We start from the raw sequence: 20,909 nt of genomic DNA, 5'->3' as shown, positions 1-20,909 counted from the left end.
TTCAATGAATGAATGCTGAATTTAAAAACACTTAATCAGGGGTGCCTGGGTGGCTCAGTTGTTAAGCATCTGCCTTCGGCTCAGGGTGTGATCCCGGAGTCCTGGGATCGAGTCCCGCATCGGGCTCCTCTGCTGAGAGCCTACTTCTTCCTCTCCCACTCTCCCTGCTTGTGTTCCCTCTCTCATTGGCTGTCTCTCTCTCTGTCAAATAAATAAATAAAATCTTTAAAACAAAACAAAACAAAACACTTAATCAGAGTCTACCAGGTGCTTGGGTTAAGTCACAGAGGTAATTAAAAAATAGCTCCTGCCCTGAAGGAATCCGCAGGGTGGTGCTGGAGGTCCGTACAATAGACGAGTGTCACATGGATGGAGTCGGGGCACAGATCCAAGTGTGGGAACGTGGGGGAGAGGGTCAGGAAGGGATCCTGGATGAGTGACCTCTGACTTGAGTAAAGAGGGAATTGCAGTGTGTAGCTAAGGCTATGATGAGAATCATAAGGCAATAAATAAGTATATCAAATCAACACTGTGTATACCTTAAACTTACGCAGTGTTATATGTTGATTTTATCTCCATTAAAAACAAAAGAAGGGAATTGCATGTGCGTTAGCCAAGTGAAGTGTTCTCAATCATAAAAGAAAGCAAAACTTAGGGATACAACAGGCATGGCTATCTTTCATAATAAACTGTTCCATTTAATTATCCTGGTTTTTGTTTAATTTTTTAAAAAGATTTTAGTTTTTAAGTAAACTCTACACTCAACGTGGGGCTCGAACCCACAACCTCGAGATCAAGAGTCACATGCTCCACCAACTGATCCAGCCAGGTGCCCCGGTTTAATTCTTATTCCCTTGATAACACAGCCACTCCTATTATGTACAGTGTTATTTTTATTTTTTCTTTAATTTTTTAAAAGATTTTATTTATTTATTAGAGAGAGAGAGAGAGAGAGAACAAGCAGGTGGAGGGGGAGAGAGAGAGGGAGAAACAGACTCATCACCCAGCAGGGAACCCTATGTGGGGCTCGATCCCAGAACCCTGACCCGAAGGCAGACGCTTAACCGACTGAGCCACCCCGGCGCCCCACACTGTTATTTTTAGAAGCAAAAGCATCTCACCTTCTGAATAACTTAGATGTTGTAGATCACAATGGACACCTCGTGAGTGGCCTCCCTCACCCACGCCTGGCCTGGGCCTGACTTGCCAGGAAGAGATGCCGTGAGAGGGTGACAACGGGCATTTCCTGTGCTCCGGAAGCCCACCAACTGGGAGAGGCTCAGAGAGGCCATAGCCTGATTTTCAGCATGGGCTCAGCACGAAACCAAATGCACCTTCTAACTGCCATGATTAGAGCGAAACTTTGACCATTCGTTTTGGGCTCCGTGCTGGTGGGCAGCGGAATGCAAACCGGGGACTGAAATGAAGAAAGGTAGCTTTAGGATGCAGGCCTGGCACTCAGAGATTCCCAGGACAAAGCGTTCTCCATCCCTGTGCCAACGAACTGACAACTTCCTACAAGAAATTTAGGAAATTGTTGGTGTTAGTATTGAAAGGAAACAACTTATTTCAACACGAATTCACTGAGCGCTAACTTTTGGACAGTTGCTATAATCAACGCTGGGTTTAGGATGGTGAAAAAAGACATTTCTGCCTCGAGTTGCTCACAACGTGGACAGACCCTTAAACAGGTAACCATAATGCAGTCGATGAGGGAGCAGAAGACAAGCTGAGGACAAAGCAGAATCTGACACCCCCCAACCCTCCCCCCCAGATGGGATGTATGTGACATTACTCAGGCACTCGTGGCTGCCCCAAAGCTAAGAAAAGGAAAAACAAAGAGTTAACTTATGGAGATCACAATCCTGCAAGACCCGAGTTTCCCTCGGTTAGCGATCTACAAGAACAAAGCCTTTCTATCAATATCCTAGCTTCCAGAAGGAAATGTGGATACAATTAAATGTCCTTACAACCTGCAGTGCACTGTCAGATACTTTTTTTTAATAATTATTTTTTATTATGTTATGTTAGTCACCATACAGTACATCCCCGGTTTCCGATGTAAGGCTCGATGATTCATTAGTTGCGTATAATACCCAGTGCACCATGCAATACGTGCCCTCCTTACTACCCATCACCAATCTATCCCATTCCCCCACCCCCCTCCCCTCTGTAGCCCTCAGTTTGTTTCCCAGAGTCCATAGTCTCTCATGGTCCATTGACAGATACTTGAAGCAGGCAGAGTGTAATGTTCCTTCAGGAAGTTCCCAACTATCTTCATGTGAATGCCTTGCTAGAGGGAACAAAACCTTAGCTTTACAATGGCAAGGCCTCCGGTATCCGTGAGTCTTCTTTAACATATGAAAATCCTTTTGAAACCTCCCTTATGCTTACCTCCCCCAAACCCCTAGTTTATAATCGGCCCCCCCCCCCCAGCAGCTCCTTCTGCCCACAAGTCCTGTCCCCGAGTTTAATAAACCACCATTTTGCACCCAAGACGTCTCAAGAATTCTTTCTTGGTCGTAGGCTCTGGACTCCACCCCACTGAACTTCACCTATATTCCCAAACCCCATCACAATGACAGAGTGGATTTGGCTAATTTATGAAAAGACTATGCCCGTGACCTTAAGACCACTGATTCCCTGACTGGCCTGATAAAGGGCAGGGGAGATCATCAGGCCTGATTTTCCACCCCAGATCTTTCCAGAATTGTCTGTCATGCCGCCATTCTGCTTGCATTTCATACCTCCAGATCTCAGTCCTAATTAATAGTTTATCAGTTTACCACACCACGCTTGTGGAACCGCCCAAGGGGCATGCAAACTCTGGTTCTTTAATTTCTAGACGTCGGCTCTGTCTCCATACGACCTCTGTCCCTGAACCCCCCCGCCCCCCCCGCCCCCGTTCAGTGTCTCCCCCATCCCAGTGTTAACCCTGGCCCCTGTTTATCCTCAGTCTTTGATCTTGTCCTCCTGCCCTACCACACCCTGCCCCTTCAAAGTATCCTTGACTCGTGTCCTGCCTTTTTGAACCCCTGTGGGTTTCGGCAAAATAATCTCTCGAAATTGTTGGATCCTGGGTGGTTTAACCATGGGTGGGTCTTGCAAAAATAAAGCCAGGATCCTGAAAAAGCTGAAGGTGGCAGTAGAGGAACAAGCATATTTTCTGGTCCTGCAGCTGGGAGAAAAAAAATCCAAACAACGGATATAGGATTTCTAGCTGGTTTCCGCCAAACATCGGATATAGGATTTCTAGCTTCTCTTTATTCCTACTTCATCAGATTCTCTCTCCTTTCTGATTTTCTTTTTCTGTGTCTTCCCAATTGCTTTTGAAGACTTTGTGTAAGCAGAGAGAGCATTTCTTGTGCTTTTTTCCCTTCCCATCAAGAAATATTAAATCTGCCATCCTGTGTCTTTCCAGCCATTTTCAGTCTTATTTAATAAATGGGCTCTCGGGACTGTTAAAAGGCCCCAAACGGCATCAGTTAAGTGAAGGCCCAAGTCAGTAAACCGGGGCTCAATGCCTAATCTAATTGTACCCCAGAAATAGAAGTCTTAACTGGTCAGTCAGGAATTTCCTGATACTCACCCAAGAGCTTTCCGTCTCTGGTCCTTCTCCATCCCGCAGAAGGAGAGGAGGTCATCCGTATAACAAAACCCTCTGCCCTTCCCCCTCAGGGAAGGGGATCTGGCTTGAAACAACCCTTTCTTTTCTTTTGCTAATAATGTTCTTGCCCCACCCTCCTTCCTATAAAAACCTTCCATGTTCATACCACGCCTCTGGGCTCCCCTCTGTTGGCTTGCTGGGGTGCTGCCCAATTCACGAATTGTTTCCTAGAGCCGGTGGGATCATCAAATTTACTTGGTTGAATTTTGTTTTTTAATGGAACTAATACAACAAGGTACATTCTCTATCTTCTTTAATACAAAGCTTACGAAAAGAATACGGGCCGGGTAAAATTAACATGTGATTTTAGGCAGTTGCCTGTGGAATTTTTTAGCCATTGGCTAAATTACTTAAGGGGCTTCCTGAGGGTTCTCTCTCCAGTTCTCCCTGAGGGTCAGATTGGGTCTGATGCTTGTTTTTGTAAAGACAGTTTTATTGGGATATTGCCGCGGTCATTTTTTTGCCTGTAATTTCTGAGTGCTTTTGCATGATAATGGTGGAGTCCCACAGTCCTGAAAGACTCTTGGGTCTGCAAAGCCGGTCCGGTTTTTTTGCAGTATTTGCAGACCCTGCTGTAGGTGTCTAGGTGTTAATTCACTGGGGCTACGTTATGGTGCAAGTGGCAGAGATCCAAAAACCTCGGTGGCTTACCACAGAGGGCCACTTTTTACTCACCTGATGCCATTTTTGAGGGTTAAGCTTTGACGGTTCACTCCAGGGTGTGGGCTGAAGGAGCAGCTCCCCCATATGGGTTAGTGCTGATTTAGGGAAAAGGGAAAAGAGAGAAGGCAGAATCATGATCGTTCCTGAAACTGATGCTGTCTGGGGACCCAGAGGGTGTCCCGCAGGACAGCCAAGAGGGCTGTTGGCTTCACGCAGGGTGGAAATGCAATGGGAGCTGGCAGCAGAAGAACGCAGAGTTTATATTGAAGATGGAGAGACAGCAGGTAACAGACGGGCCATTCGGGAGACCCGGGAAGGAAAAGGAGCGTGAGAGTCCTCTTGACCTGGGGTCTGGGGTTTTTATTGGCAATTGTGGTCTGATGCACGTGTCCTCTCAGGCATCCAGGAACTGGTCAGAGCAAGGACAGGGGCCAAGTGTCCTTCATAAGTACTCATTCCCGGAAGCCAGGGGTCTTGGTGTCAAGGCATTTACCGTCAGCGGTCTTCGAAAGTTATGACGACCAGCCCGGTCACTCCTTAGATGTTATCTGTCATGCTGGAAGATTCCAAAGAAATCGTTAACTCTTTGACCTTTACAAGGGGGACATACACTAACACCTGAGTTGGGGGGGGGGTGCAGGTCCTAGCAAGAATAGAAGCAGAAAAAGAAGCAAAGGGGAAAAAAACCCAGCTTTTTCTTTCATGGGGTCCCTTCGGTTGCCCTGTCTCAAACTCTGATGGCCCCTGTCACTTCCACTCGTGTTTCCCTCATGTTTCATTGGCCAAGCAAGTCACAAGGCCAAGTCTGGGGAAGGAAGTATATTCTCTGGCAGAGACTTGCGGGAGGGAAAGGCCTGGTTAGGAATTCAGAGAACACTTCGACAATAATACGGTCTGTTACAGTGGCTCTTCGGCTTTTGTTAAGGGTTCAGTATAAACATGGAGACTTACCAAGGCCTCAGGGCAGAAAGGCTCATCATTTTTGTCTTCTCTTCCCTTAAGCGCGTCAGAGAGTAGGACTGTACAGGAAGTACAGCCTCAGATTTCTATGTGTCCTGGGGTGGAAAAGGGAACCTCAGAGCCTGCGGATTCCTGGCAAGACTCCCCCTCCTGGCCCTTCTCCTTTGGGACACTGCCAGCCTTTCCTCACTCTCTGCTTTGAGACTCGGGGGCCTTCATGTCACCACTTCCCTGGCGTCACAGCTGGAGTTCTGTGAGGAGAGCTGAGCACAGGCGGTTCACTTGGGGCCTGCCTTCAGCATTGGGGGGAGGGGGCAGGGAAGGCAGTAGAAGGGGGCCCACACAGTGCAGGCGAAGTAGAGGCCTGCACAGATCCTGCCGTGTTGGGAGAGCTCTGAAGTGTCGTGACTTTCGGGGTGGCCATGCACAAGGTGGGCCATGGGGCCAGGCATCCACACCTCCTCTTTGACCAGTTACTGGCGTGTGTGTGTGTGTGTGTGTGCGCGTGTGTGTGCGCGTGTGTGTGTGTGTGTGTGTGTGTGTGTGTGTGTGTGGCGGGGAGTGAGCCCAGAAAGGAATGTGACATTGGGCAGGAAAGCTCATCACTGGGTGTGTGCCTGGGTGCTGAGCTGGGGGCCTGGGCCCAGCACTGGCAGCCCTTACCACCCCTTGTCCACGCCAAGCACCCTTAGCAGGACGTGCCTCAGGGCGTCCAGGGCCTCCTCGATCCCTGGATTCTCATCTCCGTGCAGCTCTGAACATGCCCCTTTTGGTCCCAGTGGCAACTGAACTAACGGGAGTTCACTCCTTGCAGAGTGACAGGCAGACGCTGGCTACACCAGGCGGAGGTGGCCTGCAGAGGAAACTCTGTTTGCAGCAAAGCAGGAGATGGTGGGGAGCAACTTCCAAAGCCATGACTCCCCGGGTGGGGTGAGTGGGTTTCTTTTATTTGGGGTCAGGCTGAATATTCAGAAAGGGGAGTTTTGTGGTCACAGGTAAAGGCGGGCGTAGGGTTGCACAGGTGTGCTTGGAAAACATGCCTCTGCATATGTCCTGTGTTCTGTCGGCGAAGCTTGTGCTCGTCCTCGGGTGGGGATGTAACCTGGTAATGAGGTAGACGTAAGGGTCGGACGCTCCGTGGTCCGTCTGCACAGGTGTCAGTCAGTGGTTGAGCTCGAACTGGTCTACGCCTCCAGAGTCCTTCCTCTTGTTTGCCTCTAAAAGATAAGGTTCACATTCCTGTGAAGAAGGGGATGGGGTCAGCAAAGGCCTGGATGGTGACAGTTTTAACCTCATTAACCCTATGGGGCACGGTTTCCCAATCACCTGCCCCTCCCCCAACCCCTGATACTCGGGCTTTTTGGAGTTCACTATAGTCACTTCTCCATATCTGCAACTTCTTCTCTAACCATAAAGAATGGTGCTCTTCGTGCTCTGAGTGACACCTTGTCCTTCCCTGAGGCCCCTGCTTCCTCGGCACACCTTCCAAAGAATGCTCTTTTCTTGCCTATACCCTGTATCCCCTTGGGCACAAAGAGTGGGTGGGTAGCCTCCTTTTCCCCATACTGCCCCTTCCAGACCTTTCTCCTCCCCTCTACCCTACTACTCTGAGCCCCGATTCTCCTATCCGGGGACACTGACACCCCGTGCTGCTCCTTGTTGCAGACCATGGGTCATTCCTGCCCATTCCTTGAGGACTTTAGCCCCTGGCACACTAACTCTGTTAACACAAGTTCACAGCTTTAACACAACATCATTCTTCTGGTATAAATGTCCATGCTCTTAACTCTTTGATCTCCCAGTTTGTCACCTCTCCTCCTGGAATGGCTTTGGGTCCCACCCTTCCTCCTCACATTCCCCTTGTTTGTTGTCTTGATTTTGTTGTTACCAGCGATTCTATTCCATCCAAAGTTCCCATTTTAAGCATCTCCCCTCTCTAGTCATCATCTTGTATCTGGCCAACTCATTTCCTCTGGGATTCTAACTCCAAAACTTCTTTGACTTTGTTGGGACCTCAAATCTCGCTTTCCCTCTGTCCGTTCTTGGTCCAGCTGACAATCCACACGTGCACCCATCATCCGTTGCGCTGTTTCTCCCTGGTAAAAAGTTCAGCTCTTCACCCCTTGCAGCTGGACAGGGCTAGAGAAAAACATGCTTGCTCAATTCATGGACTGTTGTAGTCCATGACAGCTGCTAAAACAAGATACCACAGACTGGGTGGTGTCTGAACCACAGACGGTTCTCGCTTATAGCTCTAGAGGCTGGAGGGTCTGAGATCAAGGCACCCAGCACGGTCATGCTCCGGTGAGAGGTCTCTCCCTGGCCTGTAGCTGGTGCCTTCTGGCTGTAGCCTCGCACGGTGGAAGGAGAGTGGGAGGAGCTCCGCCCTCATTACCTAAGCACCTCCCCAAGCCCTACCTCCTAACCCTGTGACATCGGACAGTGCGATCTCAACCTGTCAATTTTGGGGACATTCATACCATAGCATGACACTTCAGTGAGGTCGTAGGACTGTAGGTCATGACGACCATGGTCATATAGTCTGTCTCCTTCCCACCTGTTTAGGTAACTCTTCCACGCTTTCTCTTTTCCCTTCAAACTCCCAATATCTTCTCCCTCTCCCCTTCTGCTGACTGGTATTTTATTGAGGGAATAGGAACAAAGAGAAAACTTTCCACATGTTCCCATTTCCATCTGTGCCCATATAGTCCTCTTGATCCTATGGAAGAACTGTCTTGGTTTCTATCCAACGTCATACTCCATACCCCTGTTACGTAGTAGGTCCTAGCCCCTCCTGCATACTCAGGGAAACTGTTCAGTGTTTGCAGTCTCTTACGCATAATCAACGGATTCTTGTTTAATATATTAATACTATCCGCAAAGAAACATGCTGTCTTCGGGATGCCTGGGTGGCTCAATTGTTAAGTGCCTGCCTTCGGCTCAGGTCATGATCCCAGTGTCCTGGGATTGAGCCCCCATAGGGCTCCTTGCTCAACGGGGAGCTTGCTTCTCCCCTTGCCTGCTGCTCCCCTGGTCATGCTTGCTCGCTCTCTCCCTCTCTCTCTCTGTGTCAAGTAAATACATAAAACCTTAAAAAAAAAAAAAAAAGGAGAAGCATGCTGTCCTTTCTTCCATCTTAAAATGCCTCTCTTGACACCACAACCCCCTCTAGGTACGGCACATTTCTCTGTACCTCTCAGGAGCAAAGTACAGAAGAGTTGTCTGGACTTAATATCTTCTTTTCCTGTCCTTGCCCTCACTGCAGTTTATCTTTCTTTCCTGCCCCCCCCCCCACCAAAAAGGCTTTCACATTGTAGGTCTAATGGCCCCTTCTCTGTCCTCATCTGACTTGACCTCTTAGCCGCATTTGACACAGTTGATCACTTTCTCCTTGAAATATATTCTTTCAGCTCCCAAGACACTGTAAGCTCCTGATTTCCTTTCTTCCTTGCTGGCGAGTGCTTCTCAGTCTCCTGTGCTCCCCCCTCCCCATCCTCTGGGTTGCTAAATATGACAATACCTCAGTGATTCTCCAGCAAACATTTTCTCTTCTCTAACCATGCTTCCTCCTGAGGGAGTTTATTCAGTTCCATGACTTTAAATGCCATCCAATGTTTTTGTAACTCCCAAATTTCTTTCCACACCCTGGACCTCTGCTTTGATTCCAGACTCATAATCCAGTTGCCCACTTGACCTTTCCACTTGGCCATCTCCCAGGCAGCTCGAGCTCAGTATGTACAGCATTAGACCCTTGATAATAGCTGTCACGAGGTTGTTCTGAGAATCAAGTGAGGCAATGCATATATTGTATTTGGATTATCTGTCATGGTAAGCACTCAGGTAATACCACCTATTATTATAACTGCATTTGGTAACTATTTGTTAAATAAATGATTATTACAGTAAATCACTGGGTAATAATGTGCTGTCTTAAGTAGTCAGCAATCATAAATACATGTTGATGACAAAGAGAATGAGTAATATGGTTTATTTAATTTAGTGTCTACTATGTACCAGGCACAGTTATAGGCACTGAGAATATCACAGTGAAAAATACAAACAAAATCCTTTTTCTGTTCAAGTTTACATTCTGGAGGGTAGAAGGGGAAGGAGACAAATAAATAAAATATGTACTATGTCAGATGGTGATAAATGCAATGGAGAAAAATACAGTAGGGGAGAGAGATTAAGCATGCTAGGTGGGGGTGTCTGGGTGACACCAGGGTTGGGCCCCCTGCTCAGTGGGGGCTCTGCTTCTCAGTCTTCCTCTCCCTCTGCCCCTCTCCCCCTGCTCGTGTTCTCTTTCTCTCTCTCTGTCCCAAATAAATCAATAAAATCGTTAAAAAAAAAAAAGAGTGCTAGGGGTTTGGTAGGGGAGGTTATTGCCAAAAGCACGGTGTATTGCTAAATCATCACTATTGCTGTGTAACTTCTCCTAAACTTAAATCAATAATAAACTGTTACCTCACACAGTTTCTGTGGGTGAGGAATTTCAGAGCACCTTAGCCTTGTGGTTCTGGCTCAGAGCCTCTTAGGAGCTTGCAGTCAAGATGTTAGCTGAGGTGACCGCCATCTGAAAGGGTGGCTAGGTCTGGGGTTGGCGGGGCCTTAGTCCTCTCCATGTGGACCTTTCCATAGGGCTGCTTCATGGCCTTATAGCATGGCAGTTTGCTTCCCTCAGAGAAGGTGATCCAAAACAGATCAAAGCATGAGCCCCATGTTTTGTATGACCCAGTATCCGAAACATACACTGTCATTTCCATAGTATTCTGTTGGTTACACAGGTCGGTCAGGTTCGGCGCGGGAGGGGACCACCCAAGGCTGGCTGTGCTAGGAGGAGAGGCTCATGGACAGCCATCTTGGAGGCTGGCTACCACATGGCTGCACAGTCTCTGACCCTCCTTCTAGAGACAAATGGGATCTTTATCACCTTCTGTCCTGCGAAGTGAGGGGTGCTCTGAGACTGCTTAGACCAGCAGAACATAACCAAAGTGAAACTATGTTAGTTTCTGAGCCCGGGCTTAAAGAGATCTGGCGCTTAGCCCCTTCCTGCTTCTTGAAATGGAACACCTGCCCCCCCACGTCGAATTCTGACAACCTTGAGACCACTGTGCTGTGGGGAAGCCCAGGTTAGCTCTGGGAGAGACACCAGAATCCTGAATGAAGAAGCCTTCAGACGATTCCAGCTTCAGCCTCCATTTGACGGCAACTGCACAAGTGCGCCAAGCGAGAACCTCCCAGCTGAGACCTCCCACCCCCAGAATCATAAGAGATAATAGTTATTTGTGTACATCACCAGTTAGGGGACAGTTCCCACAGCAGATGATGGGAAGTCCGGGTTAGCTACTCTGGAAAGATAACATTCCACCAGGGATCTGGCTATTTGAGGAAAGGGCTGTCCAGACAACAGAAAAAAAAAATAATTGAGAAGCCCTAGAAGAGGGACAGGCTTGGTGAATTTGAAGAACAGAGAAATGTAGGTGATGAAGTCAGATATGTTGGAGCTTAGAAATCATTATAACCAATTACCATCATTAAAATCAATTTTACATTGAGAGATACAGAGGTTGTTGAAAGGGTTTACTGAACCAAAGAAGTAATACAATTCACTAAACCTGTATTTTATTTTATTTTATTTTATTTTATTTTATTTTATTTTATTTTATTTTATTTTATTTTATTTTATTTTATTTTGTTTTATATTATTTTATTTTATTTTATTTTGTTTTATATTATTTTATTTTATTTTTTTAAGTAGCCTCCATGCGGGGCATGGAACCCAACATAGGGACTGAACTCATGACCCTGAGATCAAGACCTGAGCTGAGATTAAGAGTTGGACACCTAACTGACTATGCCACCTGGGTGTGCCTAAAGTTTATTTTAAATGGCTCAGTCTGGTTGTTCTGTGGGGGAAAAAATTCTAGGAAGGCAAGACTGAAAGAAGAAGAGCAGCTAAGAGACTGCTCTTATATATAGTGCAGGGGGGTAAGCTGGAGGTGATGGGGATTGATAGAATTCTGGAAATGGATTGAAAGTAGAGTCAACAAGATCTACTTATAGATTGGATGTGAGCTGCAATGACAGAGAAAAATACATCACGAAGGAGTTCTAGGGTTTGTCCCAAACAACCAAATGAACCAAGTTGGTATTTACTAAGATGGGGAAGAAAAGGAGGACAATTCATGGCTTCTTCTGGGGGAGGGCTAGGGTTCTGTTTTGGAAAAGCTTAAGCTAACCTCCAAGTAGAAATGTAGATTGGATAGGTACGCCTGGGGTTCAGGGTAGGACGGGATGTATAAGTTAATGAGTCGTGAGCATGTAGATTTGAGGCCAGCAGACTGACATCATCGCAGAAGTGGTCAAAGAGGTCCAGAAAGAAAGCCCTAGGACTTGTTAGCATTTATAAGTTGGCAAGAAGAGGATCCATCAGAGAGGTTGAGACTGAGTGGCCAAGGATGAAGGAGAACAAGAGTGCGTTGTTCAGAAACCAAGAGAAGAAATACTTTAAGAAGGAAGCATGGTCATGTGTGTCAAATCCTGCCGATAAGGAGGAAAACGAATAAAAATTAATGATTGGATTTGCTCCTGTAGCCGTCATAGGTGAAAGGGGGAAATGGGGGGACAATAGAGATATTTTAAGATGGAAGCATGTGTAAATGCTGATAGAGATGATTAAGTAGAGAGAGAAAAAGTTGATGAAATAGGAGAAAGGGGATATTTGCAGAGTTGAAGTTGCTGTGTAGGAAAGAGGGGGTGGGATCTAATGCACAAAGACCAAGTTCATTGTTACAAAAGGGAGGACAAGGCATATAGCTTGTGCAAAAAATTAGTGGATTTGTGGACAGGGATTTTATTTTTTCTCATTGAAATAAGAAGCAGTAGGCTGATGTTGCAGAGAGCAAGGGGTGAGGGAGGTTTGAGAAGAGAGAAGTAGTTGTGGAATATTTGTTTGGGAGAGTAGATTTGACAAAAGCAGCCAAGAATTGGCAGGCAGCCTGAGGGCCAACCTATTGCTTTGGTCGTGATTTTCCAGAACGAGCAGCCGGCATGAGTATGTCTTCCTTAGCTGCACAGGTGCAGGTGAGGAATGGGGAGAGAGAGTCAGATGTGGTCAAGGTTGGAGGTTTTAGGCAGTTGCAAGTAAAGGAGTGATTAAATGACGTTGGGGGTTGTCTGCAAAATCGTGCTTACAATGTTGACCATGGAATTTGAGCCAAGTGTGAAGAGAAGTGAGGATGGGAGAGGGGGAGTGAACAATGAAAATGAGGAGCCAGTAGGGTCAAACACTGTTGGAGTTGGGGTGTAAAGAGGGTGAGCTGGCGGGAGGAGAAGTGGGGGGTCTGAAAGTGGGACTTTGGATGGGATGCACTTGTTGGTAATGGTGGGGATTAAGGTGTGAGCACGGAGAGGGGGTGACTGGGTGAGAAGGAACCAGATCCTTGCTGGTGAAGAGTCCAAGATCAGGAGGCTGATGAGTTAAATTTATCTTCCATAGGGGGTATCGAAATCCCCAAGAATGATGGCAGGAGTATTGTCAAAAGTGTGTGGGCTCTTAAACCTTGAGTGAATGAGAGGTAGTGGCCAGGAGTTCTGCCGACAATGACAATAATTAAAGGTTGCAAGTACCTTCTAATGCTAATTTTACGAGATTGGCTGTTTCATTCAATCAGTACTGGTCTCAGTTTACTGGACTAAAAGTGGGGAAGTCAGTCTATGTTATCTCCAAATTCCCCGTTGTGGGATTCAACAAAAAATTTATATATTCATTAATTTTTTAAAAAGTTTTGTTTATTGGGGCACCTGGCCAAGCTCAGTCAGTTAAGCATCTGACTCTTGATTTTGGCTCAGGTCATGATCTCAGGGTCATGGAACCTTGGCAGCCTGCTTAAGATTCTCTCTCTCTCTGTCTGCAACCCCCCCCCCCCACTCGCAATCTGTCTCTTTCTCCCACCCCAAAAAGAAAAGTTTTATTTATTTACGTAATCTCTATATTCCACATGGGGCTCGAACTCATGACCCTGAGATCAAGAGTCCCATGCTCCTCCAATTGAGCGAGCCAAGTGCCTCTTCACAAAAAATTTAAAAAATATATATAACCATCTTTGGAAAGAAAGTCTTCTGATAACTAGAGAACAGTTGAACTGTAAGTATTTCCAGTTTTCTGACCATATAAGGAAATTATTTATTTCAGGCTATCATGTATAATCGTGCTAATTGATAAGGGCATTTTCTTATAGGGAACAAGATATGGGTCTTGTTGGGTTCAAAGAGGTGGAGAGAAGGAGGGAGAAGTAAAATTCAATTCTAATTCTGTTTGCTAAGTACTAACCAGGGAAATTTGGAATTAATGCTGTTGGAGATTTTACCATTAAAGAGAAAATCACGTGACTTTTTAGTTTACGAAATGAGTCCACCGGGAGTCTTTGGCGCCAGAATTCTAATTGAATGAACGCCCCCCACGTATCAGGATTCCCTCACTCCCCTGTGCCCCCGGCCCTACCGTCATCCTCCTGCTTAAAGCACTTGCTCATTGCAACGTAGTCATTGATTTCTTCTCTTACCACCCTGTCTGGAATTGGAGGTCCGGGAGGGAAGGATTGTTTCTTATTCATCTTATTAAAAGCGCAGTGCCTGATACGCCGACCGCTTGGTGAATATCATCAATCCAGGATCGAGCGATAGCCGGAATGCGTGAACTTGCTTCAGCGTCTATTAGAAATGACCATCTTCTAGGTTGTTCCTGTACAGTTAGGAGTGTGTAAGTATTTAATGGATAGAGTGGAAGTAGAATGTGAGAAAATCATGTGACTAGGGAGTTTGATAGGATTGCTGGTTCCTGCCACATGTCGTCCCTTGTGTCAAATCTCATACGTGGGTGTGGTGATACCTTTTTTCCTCGTCCAGAGGCCTTATTTAAACTTACATGACACTGGCAAAGTGTTTCTAATAATCTAGGTCTTTTATTTTATTTTTTTAAGATTTTATATATTTACCTGTCAGAGAGAGATTAAGGGCACAAGCAGGGAGAGTGGCAGGAAGAGGGAGAAGGAGACTCCTTGCTGAGTGGGGATCCCGATGTGGGACTCGATCCCAAGGCTCTGGGATCATGACCTGAGCCGAAGGCAGAAGGCAGACGCTTCACCGACTGAGCCACCCAGGCGTCCCAGTCTAGGGGCCAAGAATCCTCAGAACACCTAAAGGAAGCATTCTGAGAAACTGGGCCCTTTCTTGGCCTGGCTTTGTAGGGGCTTTGGACGGGGTCTCCCACATTGGACTTTGGTGCGTCGGGGCAAAGTGTGAATGGGAAGAACCTTATTTCTGACTGATGACATTTTATTTATTTATTTATTTTATTGTTTTGTATTTCTAACTGGACATTGAGCCATTTGCCCCAGCCCCGGAAATAATCCGTGAAACTCTGACATGAACTCTGAGGTGGTGCTTTGGTTTTTCAAGAACCCTCTCTTCTGACAAGTCAGGCCTACTCCGGATGCCTGGGCCATCCCAGTGGCCACTGGTACATGGAGCAGTTGGGACTCACAGGGGTGTGTGTGGGGGGGGGATGTGTAAGGGTGTGTGTGGGATATGTGTGTGTGTGTGTGTAGGGGTGTGTGTGGGGTGTGAAATTATTTACTGTCTCACCTTCGCCTCTAACGGCTGAGAGGACAGTAGGCAAGTTGTTTCCCTGTATGGACCTCTCTTCTCACCTGTAAAATAAAGGGTTGACCCAGGAGGACCCAGTCGGTCTTGAGCAACTCTCATTTCCGAAATGCTGTGAATTTTTTCTTTTTCCAGTACCGGTTGTTCTAGCTCTGAGTGAGTCCGGCCTAGCCACTCCCTTCTTGAGATAATGTTTCAGGCGCAGTTTTCTCCCATCTCCACCTCAGTGCTGTGGTTTTTATCTCTCATATCATTGTTTTCTTGTTCATATCTATGGGTTGGTTTACAGACCTTCTAGAAACATTGAAATCGACTGAGCGTGCTCTGTTGGAGGTATTCATCTGAGCCACAGCCTGGGGACACGGTCAAGCTCTGTGCCCTGGGCTCTCACAGCTGGGCAGAAAGGCCAGTTAGCACCATTGCGCACATCCCACTTGAAAGACCCTACAGGCTCACGAGCATCACCTCTGTCTCCCACCCTGCAGATTTCACTTACGGATTTCCAAAACGGTGTGAAGAAGTTACCAGTAGTATCAGTGAATACAAATGGCGATGAACATTTTTATCTGCTTTTTTAGAGCAAAGATAACACAGACCTTCCATCTGGGATTAATTCAGTTGGACTATCCCTTTTGGCAGAGCTGTTATCTTACTGTGATTATATTTTTTTAACAATGGGGAAAACATTAAGTAGAAAGTAGGATGTTTAAAATTCTGAGGATTTGGAACTGGAAGGAAAGCAGTGCCTGCGAGCTCTGCGGTGCCCCGGAGCCCCGGAGCCACCCTGAAATGAAAGGAGGGAGGTCAACCTGGGCGGACTGAAAGGCGCAGGAGCGCCCCCTGATGGTGATGTTGTTGAATTACTTTGCTGACACACTCTTAACCCATTCAGGGTGTTTGAAAAGCAAAATTTTAGCTTCACTTCTGCACCAAGAGAAGAAACTCTATTTAGGACAAAGGAAATCTGTCTGTTCCCACTCCAGGAGAGCCAGAGTGGGGGCCGGGAAATGGCAACTTCCTAGGTTTCGTTTTGTGACCTCGTAGACATCAACTTCCTGTAAGCACAAAAACACTTCCAAGGAAAAATTCCAGTGAGTTTTGAACAGTCCTCACCTGTGCTCTTCTCCATTATCGTAAAGATTAGGGAATTGAGAACGTTATATTTTACACACTTTATAGTTGATTAGTTTGGTAACTGTTGTTGTTTTCGCTGTTTGGTAGTTTTAGTGTTTGATTATTAATTGTTGTTGACATTTCTCACTAATGAATGACTATCCAGAAAAAATTATATCAGTTTCATATGGGATTTGTAAAACACTAGAAACCATGCTTGCTGTTACAGAATATTTAATTAGAAAAAATGCATTTTGGGAAACTTTTTTTTTTAATTTTATTTATTTGAGAGAGAAAGAGAGAACACGAGCAGAGGGGAGCAGCAGGCAGAGGGGAGCAGCAGGCAGAAGGAGAAGCAGGCTCCCGGCCGAGCAAGGAACCGGATGTGGGACTTGATCCTAGGACCCTGGGATCATGAGAGGAGCCAAAGTTAGACGCTTTATTGACTGAGCCACCCAGGTGCCCCAGGAAACCCATTTTTAAAATGTAATTTGTCTCATCTTTTACCACCACTTCTGAGCTCTTACGTCCTTTCCTGAATTGCTAGCTCTTTGAAGTAGAACGTGATTTTGCTCACTTTTGTGTTCTTTCCAATTCTAAGTGCCTATCACAAGGAAGAATATAATAAATACGTGGTTTAATGGTCATGGATTTTAGAAAAAACCTGTGATATAAGCAATGAAGCAAATCCTTGACCCACCTGTTACTTGACAAGAGAGGACAAGTGACTTGCCCATGGTCATATGGCTAAGAAGTGGAAGGGCCAGCATTCAAACTCAAGCAGTTTGGTTCCAGAGTTCCCTGTATATAGTCAGGTGTACGAGTTTGTGTATACCCCTTCCTCTGTCCTCCCACTGCAACTGATATGGTCTCCCTTTCCCTTAAGAGCCCTCCTTTTCCCACTGGTGTCCATACCCCTGCATGCGGCTCATTTAGTGGGGGCGGGGGAGGGGAGTCGATTTCACTTCCGGCAACTGAGATGGGGCATATAGCTTGGGCCTAAAATAACAATAGGGTCCCATTCCCTGGCCAGACTTACTGCATCAGGGGTGGGCAGTAAGCCTGCAGACCATGCTTGCTGAGAAACTGCTGGGAGAGAAGTGTCCTCTCTCTTCTGGAAAAACTTTGGATTCCTATCTTCTTTACCCTTAGATAATGAATGGGAGCAGGCAGCTGTGGATAGCCAAGGGAGGACCACTGGAAGTGAAGTTGACATGGCCAAGGGCAGACAGAGCAGAAGTTAACCTGGTCTTGGATGACATTGGTGAGTAACGGAGTGAAATCACCCCTGAAACTGACCCTATCTCTAGCATTCAGTCATGTAAGCCATTAAGTCTCTTTTATTGTCTTGGCCATTTTGTTTATTTATTTTTTAATTTATTTTTTCAATTACCCAGTGGAAACTCTTCATGGCCATAGTTTGGGAAGATAAGATTCTCTTTCTCAAAAAGCTAACTGGTTAGAATTTTGACCAAGTATAGTTGTTAAGCTTGGAAAGAAGTAATTAGATCTCAGTGTTTAAGAGCTATGTGATCACTAGTTCATGTTATAGTTACAACTCCATATTCAAATAAAATCTAAATGTCAGGTGCCTGAGTACGAATATAAAAATATCGGGACCTGCTGTTAGTGCAGCTGAACCCGAGTGATGGCTCCCTTAGGGAGAATCAATACTTTTCTTTTAAGCCAAGCTCAGCTTCCTACATGTACTTCCAAATGACAGATAATAAATGTCCAAGGAAAATATTTTTAAAATACCTCTACAGAGGCTGAAAATTAGGGAAAATATGCTACTCGCCTCTTCTAAGAATTAGAAAAATCACCCCTTAGGGGCGCCTGGGTGGCATAGCGGTTAAGCGTCTGCCTTCGGCTCCGGGCGTGATCCCGGCGTTCTGGGATCGAGCCCCACATCAGGCTCCTCTGCTATGAGCCTGCTTCTTCCTCTCCCACTCCCCCTGCTTGTGTTCCCTCTCTCGCTGGCTGTCTCTATCTCTGTCAAATAAATAAATAAAATCTTTAAAAAAGAAAAGAAAAGAAAAGAAAAATCACCACTTAAGCTCCTCCCATATAGAGGATTTTACTTCTCTCCTAAAGTAGAGCCAACTAAATAACTTTCAGAATGGAAATTATGATTATTGGTGGTTATAATGATACATAATTCAAGGGTAGAGACAACTAATCCGAAGATAAAACCAATATCTTGAAAGAGCATTTCTTTAAGATTTCAGTGGTCCTAAATTTTTAAACGAGAAGGGAAGAGCTTCCGTTGGTATGAAGAAAGCCTAGAGAACCAGAGATCTTCAAAATAAATATTAATTCTTGGTTAGAAAATCTATAAGCCCCTCCTATTCTAAGGTCCTTGTTCTGTGTTTCCTTCTTTGACAGAATCTATAGGCTAGAGAGTTTCCTTTCCAGCTTGTAGACAACCTCTTCTTTCTTCACCTCCTGGCACTTTATCTTCAACGAACAGAATTGTAAGATGCTTACTAAAGTTGGGGGGGAAAGTAACCATTTTCTGCTCTTGTTTTCTGTGTATCAGAAAGAGGAGAGGGTCCCAAGCCGTCTGATAAAATGGATGCAGTATCCTTTATTTCAATAACTAATTATTAAGGAAGAATGGTTTGCTTTCCAAGGTCCCCGGACTACAGAGAACTCAAGCCCTGGCTGCAAGCTGTTTGCCTTGAAGAGACATTAATAACCACAACTACCAGGCAATAAAGTAGGTAATCTCTAGAAATGCCTGGATAAATTAAAATGAAATACAACCCAAGACTCCAGCCCTTCAGACCCCATTGAATATTGTGTTCTCAATCAGCTGGTAGGATTTTAATTTATTTTATTATTACATTTTTATGACAAGTAACATAACTCATTCATTTTGTCCATTAATCCTCTTTCTCCTTCATAAAAAGGGCATACGTGATGATGACCTGTATTAAAGTAATTGTCTACCATGTGTAGCGTTAATAGTGATAATCTGTAAATAGCACAAAATTTGTAGAAAATTCAAGTATGAGGCATATAAAGCGTATGACGCAGAAGGAGATATAAATCTTTGAATATTTGATTTTTTCCTGCATGTATATTATTTTAGCCACTTGAGCCACCTAGTGGTAATATCTGTGAAATATGATTTCTTATACTGAAAACTAATATAAAAGCTTTTAACTGTTTCCAGCTTAATAGGACTGAAGTAAATAAAGTGAATTACAACCATTGTATATGTTCAGATTCCCAAATTAATATTCATTCACTAATAGACAAATACATTTATAATTAATTAATTAGCAAAGTAAGCAAAATGTTGTTTTTATAATTATTTTATGATATTCAGCCTACCAATTTAGTGTCAATATTTGTTAATAAATGTATTTATTACTAATTTATAAATTAAACAAATAAATTATTAAAACATAACTCTTTGCTTATTTTGTCTCTCCCAGAAAAGGCCATATAGCCAAGAATATAAAAATTATATGCAATAATGATGAAGGAGAAGTTTTCAACATGTATAACAAAGAAATAATCTATCAAACATTTAATGAATTAAAATGACTAATACATTTTAGAACTTGTTGTATTTAAATGTAACCTTCGATAAATGGTCTTGGTTATAAGCCATGTTTTCCAAATCTGCCTCCTGGCGTATCATCAGTCTCACGTCTTCTGACATTCAAAGAACAAGAGTTAATTACCAGTCTGCTTCGTGGTCCATTAGAAATACTGCATGCCCAGATTACTACACAGTGACTAATTTTAGATTTCTTTAACTGGGAATTGTAGCTCAAACTAAGTTTCCACGTTGGCTCTGTTCTGGTGTAATAACTTCCAGCAGAGCCAAATCACAAAATACTTACTAACTTCACGTGTTAGAATCCACATTCGTCTTTGCCTTGTTAACTTTTAAGGAGCTTTTTATTTGTTGTTCCAAGAATGTCAGGTTCTTTGGTTTCCAACTTTCTTGAATTGCCATATGTCTCTAAAGAGGTTGTGTGTGTGTGTGTGTGTGTGTGTGTGTGTGTGTGTTTGTGTGTGTGTGTTTAAAAATCAGAATTAGCACAAAGGAATGATAGATTTATCGTCTCTGAATTCACCAAGCTTCCTACTTAGTAGGGTTGCAAAGTCTGGTTGCAAATGAAACCAGCAGGGCAAATATTCTCTCATTTTTGATAATCCAGCTTTCTGTAAACTCTGCCTTCCCCCCATCTCATTTGGCTGGCATTAGGTGAGCAGAAGACAGGAAGTTTGCATGAGTGGTTCCTAGAAGCAAAGCTGTCTGCGAAGTACAGAGGAGTAAGGAGGGTCAGCTGGAGAGTTGATAAGACCTTTAAGGAGTGATTGAGCAGAATAAAAATGAAATACAGCTTTGAAGGAGAAGCAGAGTCCCTGATACGTAAGGCACCTGGGCAGATCTGGTGAGGGAATGAGGCTCCAGAGGGTGGCTTCTGCTAGAAGCATATGGGGAGCGTCTGTTCTTTTGCCCTTTCTTCTGGGAATGCTGTCTTTCTGGACAGGGTGCATGGTCGTGGGGTAGACGTGTTGCGTAGGCTGGGCCAACCAGAGAACTTCCTCAGGCATTTTGACCTTGGGACCGGTGAGAATGAGTCTGATGTGATCTCTGGGGAGAAACCTGGGGGATTTATGGTACTTCTTTTTGCTCTGTGGAGAAAATCAGCCCAAGAGAGGACAGATAGAAGCCAAGCTACGGAGACACAGGACAGGGAGAGTGTCTGAACCTCACATAGTTTGACTTGGGTTTCTGTCACTGGCAACCTGGAGAGTTCTGCTTAAATCAGAGTAGATGCCACCTGCACACTGACAAGTGACTTGTTCAAATGTTTCC

General features: G+C 45.0%; 1 long non-coding RNA gene across 1 annotated transcript in view; it reads left to right on the top strand.

Moving 5' to 3' along the window:
* The window catches only part of LOC123786228 (uncharacterized), a 37,355-nt gene extending 17,963 nt beyond the window's left edge, over positions 1-19,392 (top strand). Inside the window, exons 2-3 of the long non-coding RNA XR_006777919.2 lie at positions 17,219-17,330; positions 18,700-19,392. This is a non-coding gene — a long non-coding RNA (uncharacterized LOC123786228). The remainder of the gene's footprint in view (positions 1-17,218; positions 17,331-18,699) is intronic.
* The last annotated feature ends 1,517 nt before the right edge of the window (positions 19,393-20,909 follow it).

The sequence above is a fragment of the Ursus americanus genome, chromosome 31, assembly GCF_024610735.1.
Source record: "Ursus americanus isolate L20-20 chromosome 31, mUrsAme1.1.p, whole genome shotgun sequence".
NCBI lineage: Eukaryota > Metazoa > Chordata > Mammalia > Carnivora > Ursidae > Ursus > Ursus americanus.
The sequence above is the reverse complement of the archived record's forward strand: the minus strand, read 5'-3'. Positions and strand labels throughout refer to the sequence as shown.